Raw genomic sequence first — 12,405 nt, forward strand, 5'->3', positions numbered from 1 at the left:
TTCCCACATGGGATGGTGGGCTACGCCCCCTGCAACTAAAGATTGAGAACAGCAACTGGACTTGGAGCTGAGCTGCGCCCTCCACAACTAGATTGAAGGAAAACGACTTGGAGCTGATGGGCCCTGGAGAAATACAGTTCCTCAATATTCCCCAATTAAAAACAAAAAAAGGAAGGATTTCCTTCTTAAAACAACAACAAAAAATTGTCTGCAACCTTTTTGAATCCCACAGCCCAGTGTATCAGCTCCTTTTGATAAAACCTTGACCACGTGGATCCTGGGGGACAAACTCCCCTATTTTCACCTGAAGTCCAAGACCTTCAGGAAAATTCAAATCGTTCAGAATTCATTGTTGACACAGTGTTGCTTCTCTCATCCAGTGACACGTGGGCTCCAAACCTGTTTGTACATTGGATGTTTTTAGGAATGGGTGGAGCTAAAAAGGGAGACATAATTGGGAAATGAAATGAGCGTGGACATCAGAAGCAGAAGACCCAGAGATGACCTAGCAACGAGACTCTCCTCCCCTCCCTACTCTTACTCATCCTCTGAGTTTCATTTGGGGGAGTTGACCATTATGCATGTTTAAGCAAGGGGGCACTATCGCCTGCCCCAGAGAGCATGTGGTGACTTGTGTAAGCCATGCCCAAGGAGTCCATGTCTGGCAAGTGCTGCGGGGCTGGGCGTGAACTGCTGCGCTGATCACAGGGCTGTCCTTTAGGGGTCCTGCGACATTACCTTGGACTCAAGAAGAGACAAAACAGGACAACTTGCTTCTTACTACCTTTGACCAAAATATTTTATTAAAAGGGAGAGAATAAATGAAAGCTTCTAGTAAAGGAATATCATGCATTAATTGATAAATTCACATATAAGTGTATAAGTAATATTTGTATATACATACATATATACACACGTATATTCACAATATATGGCAGTATTTAAATATGATATTACATTCGCTTCCTTGTGCTTGAGAGCAAGAATTTCAAGACACATTAATTATAAAAATCTAGGTAGACATACAAACTCATCTAAGTAGAATTGGAAAAGACAGGGATGTGAAATGTATTTCAAAGTATTGGGGTTCTCCTCTCTAAAGGGGGAATCAAACTCTTTGCTTCCAAAAGTTGTTTTAAATTTAAGTGAGGAAATTTTAATTTAGCCATCAGTAGCCTTCCTAGCAAAATGCAGGAAATTCAAATAAATTGTCCCTTCCCCACAGGCTTTTAGGACATCATGGGATAGGACCAGAACTAAATGTTGCAAATCCCTGGAATTTTAAATTCCTTAGGTTGGATAGTCATTAAGTCTTATCTTACAAACTTACCTCTCACAATAAAAGTTTTTAATTGACTATTTCTAGTTACAAGAGTTGAAACCATTGCTAATTAGACCCTACAATCATGAAAGGTTTACTTGTAACCAGTAAGAAAGAACAGCAATCTATTATGTCCAGGTCCCAGCTGACCTTGTGACAGTGTCACAATGATAATTCTATACCCAAATTAAATAACCCTCTGATGTTAAAAAGCCATGAATGGAAATCGTATTTAAGGGGGAAGTTTGACCTGCCAAGGGAGAAACATGAGCTGGCCTGCATCCATTATGGACCCCATCTCTGTTACAAGAAGCATTTTATGGAGGGTTCAGGCCAACATATATGCAGCATTATAGGTGTAGTAGATGGATTCAGACATGGTCATGTCTAGCTTTTCCTCAGGCAGGGACTCAAGGGAGGCATTGAGTGGGCACTCCAAAATTTTTCCACACACAGTTCCTGCAAGCGAGCAATTGAAAATCTCAAGCCAGAGTTTGAAGCAAAGAAAAAGTCTTCTGGGTATTTAGAGGGGTTAACTGTCCTGAGAAACTGAAGCTAGGGAGCTCAAAATTCTGGTGTGCAAAGGAAAGACTCTTATGATAAGTATCGAAAAAGTGGTCAGGTGGGGAAAAAGAAGCATCCCATTGCAATGTAGTGATCCACACTTTCTGGGTGGTTAAATGATCGTTTGCTGCAATGCTCACAGTTGTTAATGTGCTGCTGTCACCATAAATGATAAACACATTGGCCGATGAGTCTGATTCTGGCCATGAAGTTCCAGTCATTTGAAGTGTGCATTCTTCTAGTCGCAGGTATATTTTCCATAAATGCCATGAAGGGACCTTTCATAAACATCTCTCTTCTAAGTTCCCAGAGGAACTGCTCATCTTTTATATCCTCTGACACTAAGATTCCTACCCAGGGCCAGCCAAAATGTATCAATAATGAGACCACTCTGAAGGCAGAGATCTGTCCTGGGGGACCATCTGATAGAGAGAGGAAAACTGGTCCTTATTTTCCAGTAAAGGGTCAAAAACTCCATGAGTTATCTGAAACAACAGAGAACAATATGTTCTATAGTAATTTTCTAGAAGCAAAATAAGAAATAGAGTTTGCAGCAAAACACATATGATCAGGTAGCCAAGCTTATATTCTTAGCTGTAACACTCACTGTATGAAGCACTGTTATCTGATGGTAGAATGACTGGGGGGGGGGGGCAGCTTTGCTTCAGAGTGAAGCTGCCTCGGTTCAAATCCCAACTTTAACGTGTCTAGTTTAATGACCTTGGAAAGGTCAAATACCTGTGTCCATCTTAGTTCCCACATCTCTAAAAATTGCCATAATGGTGATACCTTTTATTGCCTATATTAGGATGCAATGTGTTACTATTTGTAAAGCATTAGAAGAGTACTGAATTGTGATAATTACATGTTTACATTAAGATTTGTTAACTGGAATATAAAATAAATAATTCATGTTTGATTATTTGGGGATACCTAGCTTTCGCCCCTTTGAGAGAATTTGGGCAACCATATTTCCAGAAGCTACTATGTTCTGCCTTAGCTGGTGATGTAAGCCCCTGTCCACTTGATCCCTTTCCCAGATTCACCGCCAGAATATCACATCCACCACATCATGAACTACCTGTGGTAGGTATTTTCCCCTTAGGGAAACATGCAACCCACTTTCTGTTCCACTTGAGTAGCCAAACAATCTCACCGAGGAGGAAAGCTTTCATCCCTCCCAATCCTCCCACCCGCACCCCATGCCCATACCGCTGGTGTTTGGTAGAGCTCCAGCAGTGTGCCAATCTGGATAGAGAATGCTGAAGTGGACCCTGAAGTGACAGCCACCTTCTTGATTTGTGTCTGGCAGGTGTAATTAGGGATCTTCTGGCCACCTCCTGGTAACCACACCAGGGTGCTCTCCAAGGTCCTGACACCACTGGGGAAAGCATTGTAGAGATGGAAAACCAGAGATAGTCTGGGGAGCAGATGGAGGCACCTGTTGGTCTCCTCCATGGTGAAAAGAAAGACCAGGACATAACAATTATTTTTGTAGTTCAACCCATACAAAGGGGATAGTATTAGAAATAAATACCAAGTCATGCCCTTCAGCAGAAACTGCCACAGGACACAAAGGGCAAAGTGTGGCATTTTTGCTCAAGCAGCTTACTCAGCCCAGAGAGATGGCTGCTTCTTGAGGACTTTGGAATCTGGAGTGTATGTGTCTGTATATGGTACTTGAAATCCTTGGAAGGTCCAGCCCTGCCACCCTGGACTCAAAAGAGGTCAATGTCCTAAAATGAGTTAATGGAAAAAAGAGGCACAAAAGATGCTAAAAGAGAAATAACTCATTTACATATTTGTTCACATGTCAACACTACTTCATGCCATGGCAGCAACACGAGGGTGGTCATGGCCCTGTGCAGGTATAGAGAAATGAAGCAAAAGTTTACAATCCATACAAGGAAACTGGGTAGGACAGGGAAATAGATCGGGAGAGCCTGGAGGAAGGACAAGCTGAGTGTGGAATGGTACCATCAAAGCTTTTGCAATGTGCCTTTCTAAGGCTGCCTGCTTCACAGACTTAGGAAATGGGTACCACCAGAGGCAGGGACACTGCACTACAATAAGTAACAAGATCATCTTAGGGAGAAAATCAATAGGAAGAAGCAATGTGTGACTGTGATTTTTCTCAAGGGTAAAAACAACAGAGTCTAAGGAGCAATATAAACTTGCAGCTTTTGATCAATTTCTTTGCAGATTAAGTAACCACCACAGGCACTGAGCTCTACAGCTTATCTTTGTTTTGATTCCTCTCTTGCTCATCTAAGTTCAGTCTAACTTTTATTTTCAAACAATGTAATTATGACAGGGTGCAACATGAAATTCCAGAAGATTGCACAGCAGAAATAGGCTTTCCCGGCACCAGTGTTCAACTATTATTTGCTGTGGTGAATTTAGCTTTAAAAATAAAGATGAGACAGTGACATATAGTTCTTCCAGCAATGACCTAGCCCTGAACACTACACTGATCAAATTACTGTACGTGTGTGTGTGTGTGTGTGTGAGAGAGAGAGAGAGAGAGAGAGAGAGATTTTAAGATAGTAGCAAAATATATCAGTCAGGAAAAGATGCAACATTTATATATAAGATTTGTTCATTGAAAGATAATTTGAAAACAAATCAAATTAGTGTTCTATTTTCAATTACACCAATATAAATTAAATCTGGGCTGAGTAGCATAAATTAAAATGAAACAATAACCATATCAGATGTCAATGTTGGTATGTGCATATTCTTAGGGCAGATAAAGCAGGATAACAAAAACGAAAACAGTCAAATAGATGTCACTTCAAAAATATTGGGAGTTCTCCTTATGTCAAATCACACCAATAAAAACAAAGTGTAAGCTGGCCAAATTACAGGATAAAATATTTGTGTATCACTTATGCATATTTAATTCACATAATTTAAAGAACACTTTTGAATAAATAAGAAAATATAAGATTATGCAGAAAAAAGTGGCACAGGATGAATATATGACTCACAAAACAAAATACCCCACATTGTGGTAAATAATAATAGACATCCCTAACAATAATTGTTTAAAAACTGAAATGAAAATAATTACCTCCCATGCATCACATGTCAACATTCACAAAACTCAAGTAATCAGAGCCAGATCGCTAAGTGTGTGAAAGCTGGGCCCTCTGCCACCCTGTAGATGGCAGTGCAATGTCGCACCACAATTTTGAAAGGAAATCTGGTAACATTTCACACAACTAGATTACTATCTTAATCTGTAATCTGTGCAAAATTATATGTTCAAGGCAGTTACTTGCTGTCATTTGGAGAATCAAAAATTAGAAGTCACTTAAGAATCCAGCAAGATAGTTGGTTAAATAAGTGATTGCATATACATGCATGAGGTGCATGTGTGAGACTGGCATTTATTAATACAGAGCTACCTGATTGATATAAAATATCCTCATGGTATATTATTGGGGAAAACTTGGCTATAGGATAACACAGAACAGCATGACCACCAATGGAGAGTTTTCTTCAGGGCTTGACAGCCTCATATACTAATGAAAAAGTTTCTTTGAGCTCAGCCGATTGGAGAGCGACACCATCCTTCAGGTCAGCTTTTCTACAAAGGAAATGAGGTCCTAGAGGTGCACAGGTCTGCAGACCAGAGAGTGGAAGCATAGGTCTAGTGTTTCCTCAGGAACGGGGCGATGCTGTACCCCTGCCCGTCCTGCCCACCTCACGGATGCGAAACAGACACCACCTCGACTCTGCTCCACCAAGACGCCCAGAGACAGCTTCCTCCCCGGCTGTTCCCTGAAACCCACCATCCCCACAGAGATGAGAACACATATGAAATAATGCACAAATATTTTATTCCATAATTGGCCAATGCAAAATACATGAAGAGTGTCAAATCCAGAGAAAGAAGGGAAGTGAATTTTTTTCAAATGAGCAGAGGGAGCAAGCAGAAAAGAATCAGTCCTACAGACATTCATAGAGAGCCGTGGTTGAAATCCTACTCACCCCCAACCCTCTCTTTCTCAAAGATGAAGCTCTCTACAATACTGTCAGCTTTTAACTCCTGTACAGGGAATTGTTTAAAATGGGAATAACCTATGAAGGCAAATTGTCCTACTTATTTCTTCCTTCAAAGGACACTTGAATACAGGAAAGGTAACTGTATAGAAATATATTTTTTATCATTTTGTTTTGCCAGCCTGAGAATCCATACAAGTAGGCAAAGTTGAAGAATGCAAACTATGCCCCCATTTTTTTAAGGAAAAGTTCATGAAAGAAAAGTTTAAGAGGAAGGCATTACTGAATTAACTCCTTTTTTTCTTTGACATCCCAGGACCAAGATGCTCCAACCACAAGACCAAGGAGCATAAATGTGTTGAGATTTCAAAAAGCTGTAAAGAGTTTGTGGGTCTGCTTCTGTTGGCAGAACTCCAACACTCAGAGACGGAAAGTCTACCAGGTCCCCAGGTTGGATGTTGTGTTTTTTATGAGATTTACTCTGAGCACTAAACTCAGGCAAGGTATCGTTGTCCAAGAATTCTCTCACCTCCCGCACCAGGGTCTGACAAAGGTGTTTGCATCCCTGCAATGGGATTGTGGGAGGGATGAATGTGCAACTTGCAATCTCTAGGCCTTCAAAAAATAACCACTAATGGAGATTATTCGTAGGCAGGAGAAAATAAAAAATGCTTATTTCTATCTTCGAGAAGGGAAAAGAGAGGAAGTTACAAACAATGGTGATATAAGGGAAAGTGAGAAGCTGGTGATTTATAGTTTGTGGGAGAATCTCAATGCAGCTTGCATATTCAACTTCCATAACTGACACACAGATGAATTTACATGTAAAATGTCCCATCTTTGCTTGGATGGACCACAAAAAATCCTGGTTGTGTTTTTGAATCCTGGGTTGAAGATCAGAGGGGAGAAAAACCACCGAGTACCAAGTCACCTTCCTTGTAGACACTGGGCTTTCTGTCGTCAAAGCAGTCAGAAAACCTCATCGTGCACATGGCATATGGAAACTGCCGCAGGAGGAGCAGAAGAGGCAGAAAGGACCTCCCAGCTGTGACTCACCAGTTGGAGGCAAAGCTCTGAGTCAGTGGTGAGCAGAGGAGCAGAGCTGGAAGGAGACTGCAGTGTAGTCCTGCAGGGAAGTTTACTCCTGTGCAGGTAAATGGAATGTCCAAAATTGCTCTGGCTTTCCAGCTCATGGCAAACGAAGGAAAAAGTACATCAGGACCAGGCAAGGGCATCAGCTGCTTCTGTGAAGCCACATTTAAGGATCGTTTTTTAATCCTCATTTTATTCACCACGCAGCATCGTTTGACCCAGTGACTGCTCTCCCCTTAGGACACTAATTTCTAAGTGTTTTAATTTTTCTAACTTCTCTGTGTTCTTGCTACCTCATGTGTGCCTCTCTCTTGATTTTTTTATACTATAGTCTGTTTATTTTACTCACCTTTAAATATTTGGTACTTTCCTTTCATGGTTAATTCTTTTTGTTCTCAGTTAAAGAATCTTTAGAACACTCTGCCTCAAACAATGAAGACATCTGTTATCTCCTAGTTTTATCATTTTACTTTCTACTTTTAGATCTAAAATTCCACATATCAGTGAAATCACATGGTTCTCTGCTTTTTCTGTCTGACTTATTTCGCTCAGCATTACTCTCTCAAGATCCATCCATGTTGTCACAAATGGTCCTATATCATCTTTTCTTACCGCCGAATAGTATTCCATTGTGTATATATACCACAACTTCTTTATCCACTCATCTATCGAAGGACACTTTGGTTGTTTCCATGTCTTGGCCTCTGTGAACAAAGCTGCAATGAACATTGGAGCACACGTATATTTATGTATAAATGTTTTCAGATTTTTTGGGTATATACCCAGGAGAGGGATTGCTGGGTCATATGGTAATTCTATTTGTAATTTTTTGAGGAACCTCCACACTGCCTTCCAAACCAAAAACAACAAAAGAACAAGACAAACAAATGAGAAACAGAAACTCATAGACACAGACAATAGTTTAGTGGTTACCAGAGGGTAAGGGGGATGGGGGGTGGGAGATGAGGGTAAGGGGGATCAAATATATGGTGATGGAAGGAGAACCGACTCTGGGTGGTGAACACACAATGGGATTTATAGATGATGTAATACAGAATAGTACACCTGAAATCTATGTAATTTTACTAACAATTGTCACCACAATAAATTTAAAAAATGAATTTAAAAAAAATTCACGGTGAATTGATTTTTGTATACATTGTAAGTAGGAGTTATGCTTCATTGAATACAAACATCTAGTTCATGGAGCACTACTGCTTAAAAAGGCTGTCCTCCATCTACTTCTCTGCAGTGACATCTTTGACAAACCAGAGTTCCATGTGTCAGCACATCTGCTTATGGCCTTTGTGTTCTGTTCCATTTTTCCATCCTGGCACCAATGCTACACAGCCCTCATTACTGCAGCTTTATGGTCAGTCTGATAATGGCAGTGTGTGTTCTCCAAATTACTTCTTCTTTAAGAACACCTTGGAGAGTCTTGATCCTGTTCACTTCCATATAAAATGTACTACCAACTTATCAATTTCTACCAAAACCAGCCAAGATTGCAGTGGGGATAATTTGCAACCTCTAGATCGATGGAGGAGAACTGAGGTCTTTAAAAAAATGATTCTGGCAATGCGTGCAGTTAGTGTATTTCTCCATTTATTTATATCTTCTTAACTTCTCAATTAGTTGTGGGTGGATAGAACTTACACATCTCCCATTAGATTTAATGTGATTTCATGGTATTTACTGTTTTTGCTCCAGAGATTTTTATTGGGTGGAACATGTCCCTAATACTTATTTTCTGTAATTTCCACTTGTTTCTCTTTCTGCTTCAATTTTGGATATTTTTTTACTTCCTGAATTTTCAGTCTCTAATCTACTAGTAAATCTAATACATTTATAATTATATATGTATATATTTTTTCTTACATGCCCACATGAGCCTTTTTAAAATGAATTGTGAGCCTTGTCGATATGGATAATTGTATCTATAGATAATTTAGGGTAAAATGGACATTTTAACAATATTAATTCTTCTGATCCATGAACATGGGATGTCTTTCTATTTGGTCATGTCTTCTTCAATTTCTTTCATCAAAGTCTTGTAGTTTTCAGAGTATAGATCTTTCACCTCCTTGGTTTAGTTTATTCCTCAGTATTTTATTCTCTTTGATGCTGTTGTAAATGAGGTGGATTTCTCTATTAGAAACAATCAACGAATACAGTAAAGTTGCTGGCTACAAAATCAACGTACAAAAGTCCATTGCTTTCCTATATACTAACAATGAAATCTCAGAAAAAGAAATACAAAAAACAATTCCTTTTGCAATTGCAGCAAAAAGAATAAAATACCTAGGAATAAACTTAACCAAGGATGTGAAAGACCTATATGCTGAAAACTATAAGACATTTTTGAAAGAAATTGAAGAAGACACAAAGAAATGGAAAGACATTCCGTGCTCATAGATTAGAAGAATCAACATAGTTAAAATGGCCATATTACCCAAAGCAATATACAGATTCAATGCAATTCCCATCAAAATCCCAATGACATTTTTGAAAGAAATAGAACAAAAAATCATCAGATTTGTTTGGAACCACAAAAGACCCCGAATAGCCAAAGCAATCTTAAGAAAAAAAGAACAATACTGGAGGTATCACACTCCCTGACTTTAGCTTGTACTACAGGGCTACAATAATCAAAACAGCATGGTATTGGCAGAAAAACAGACACATAGACCAATGGAATAGAATTGAGAACCCAGAAATAAAACCGCATAAATATGGACAGATAATTTTTGACAAAGGAGCTAAAAACATACAATGGAGGAAAGACAGCCTCTTCAATAAATGGTGCTGGAAGAATTGGATAGCCACGTGCAAAAGAATGAAACTGGACTGCTATTTGTCACCATGTACCAAAGTTAATTCAAAAGGGATCAAAGACTTAAGCATAAGACCTTACACAATAAACTGCATAGAAGAAAACATAGGTACTAAACTTATGGACCTTGGGTTCAAAGAGCATTTTATGAATTTGACTCCAAAGGCAAGGGAAGTAAAAGCTAAAATAAACGAATGGGACTATATGAAACTTAAAAGCTTCTGCACAGCAAAAGAAACCATCGACAAAATAAAGAGACCACCAACTGAATGGGAGAAGATTTTTACAAACAGTGCCTCCGATAAGGGGGTAATATCCAGAATATACAAGGAACTCATGCAACTCAACAACAAAAAAACAAACAACCCAATTGAAAAATGGGCAGAGGACTTGAAGAGACATTTCTCCAAAGAGGACATACAAATGGCAAATAGACATATGGAAAAATGCTCAACATCACTAATCATCAGAGAAATGCAAATCAAAACCACAATGAGATATCACCTCACCCCAGTCAGAATGGCTATCATCAACAAGACAAATAGTAACAAGTGTTGGAGAGGCTGTGGAGAAAAAGGAACCCTCATACACTATTGGTGGGAATGCAGACTGGTACAGCCATTATGGAAGGCAGTGTGGAGGTTCCTCAAAAAATTACGAATAGAATTGTCATATGACCCAGTAATCCCTCTCCTGGGTATCTACCCAAAAAATCTGAAAACATTTATCCATAAAGACAACTGTGCTCCAATGTTTATTGCAGCTTTGTTTACGGTGGCCAAGACATGGAAACAACCAAAATGTCCTTCGATAGATGAATGGATAAAGAAGTTGTGGTATATATACACAATGGAATACTATTCGGCGGTAAGAAAAGATGATATAGGACCATTTGTGACAACATGGATGGATCTTGAGAGTGTAATGCTGAGCGAAATAAGTCAGACAGAAAAAGCAGAGAACCATGTGATTTCACTGATATGTGGTATATAAACCAAAAACAACAAAAGAACAAGACAAACAAATGAGAAACAGAAACTCATAGACACAGACAATAGTTTAGTGGTTACCAGAGGGTAAGGGGGGTGGGGGGTGGGGGGTGGGAGATGAGGGTAAGGGGGATCAAATATATGGTGATGGAAGGAGAACCGACTCTGGGTGGTGAACACACAATGGGATTTATAGATGATGTAATACATAATTGTACACCTGAAATCTATGTAATTTTACTAACAATTGTCACCCCAATAAATTTAAAAAATAAAATTTAAAAAAATGAAGTGGATTTCTTATCTTTATGATTCTTTGCTTGACTGATTTTCATAATTTCATGGATCTCTCTGTACACTTGTCAGTTACAATCACATCCAGGTGTTCATGAAGCGGCAGTCACGGTCATGTACTAAATCCCTCACTCAGCGCAGCCTAACAGACGTGGTTACTTCTACCACCTCCCAGGGCTGATACCTTAGAACACTTTGAATTCTCTTTTTCTCTTTCCTGCCTTTTTAATAATTCTTGCCATGCATTTTAATTCTACATCTCTCTTAATCTTTACGTGACAGTCTCAAAATTCACTTATGTTGAGCTATGTTTTATCCCTTCTGTTGTTCTTCATTTCTTCTTGCATTTCCAGTTATCAGTGGGATCATTTTCCTTGGACTAAAGGAAAATGATTTTCTGAAGACTGAAGAGAAAATTATTTTCTCTAATTTAAGTCTTCTAACAATGAAATCTTTCAGTTTACTTCTTTCTGAAGACATCTTATTTCACCTTTAATTTTGGGCGATGTTGCTGCTGGGTATAGAACATTGGTTTATCAGGTACTTCTTTTACCACTTTAAGTCATTCTTTCCTCATTGATTGCTGCGATTTCACCTTTTTCCACACTTTAAGGCTGTTGAGGGTACAATTAGCTTTATATTTAAATCACGTCTGTAAGTTTCAAAGTACTGATACCTTCCCCACTGCTGACCCCTAATGTACAGATGCAATTGACCCCGCCTGGGGTCCAGCTCTTTTCAATTTACCTTGTAATCTCTTGTGCCGCTGTGGGGACAGAGTCCCAGAGAGCAGTTTCCAGGCTCTCGGCCTCACATGGAAGGTGCTGGCTCAGGTAGTAGATGGCTGTCAGCTGTGACTAGCTGGCCATCGGCTGTTACTAGTTAGCCTTTAGCCACTGATATAACTGCCATGGCTATGCTAGCAAGCGCAGATTGCAGAGAGGCAGATTGCAGTAAGCACGTGGGGTTGGTTGGCAGGCAGAGAAGTGGACAGTGGATTGTAGATCGTGTGGATCCTACTTACTGTGTCTCGCCTGGCCGGCAGTGAGAATAGAGTGGTGTGACTCCCCTACCTATGGCTCCGTGGGGGTACCGTTTTGGCCTCACTATGTCCTGCGTTCTTTTGTGGGGAGCGGGACCAGAGACTCTGCATGACACCCTTGATGATAGCCACAAAGCCTGAGAAACCCTGAAATGACAGAAAAATCCTCTATCTTCACTGAGTCAAAAAACTTGGAGCTCATACAAAATGAATTCTAACGTCCTGGCCCCTCCCACAGCCGTTGTGACACACTGTGTGACAA

The sequence above is a fragment of the Rhinolophus sinicus genome, linkage group LG07, assembly GCF_036562045.2.
Source record: "Rhinolophus sinicus isolate RSC01 linkage group LG07, ASM3656204v1, whole genome shotgun sequence".
Taxonomy (NCBI): Eukaryota; Metazoa; Chordata; class Mammalia; order Chiroptera; family Rhinolophidae; genus Rhinolophus; species Rhinolophus sinicus.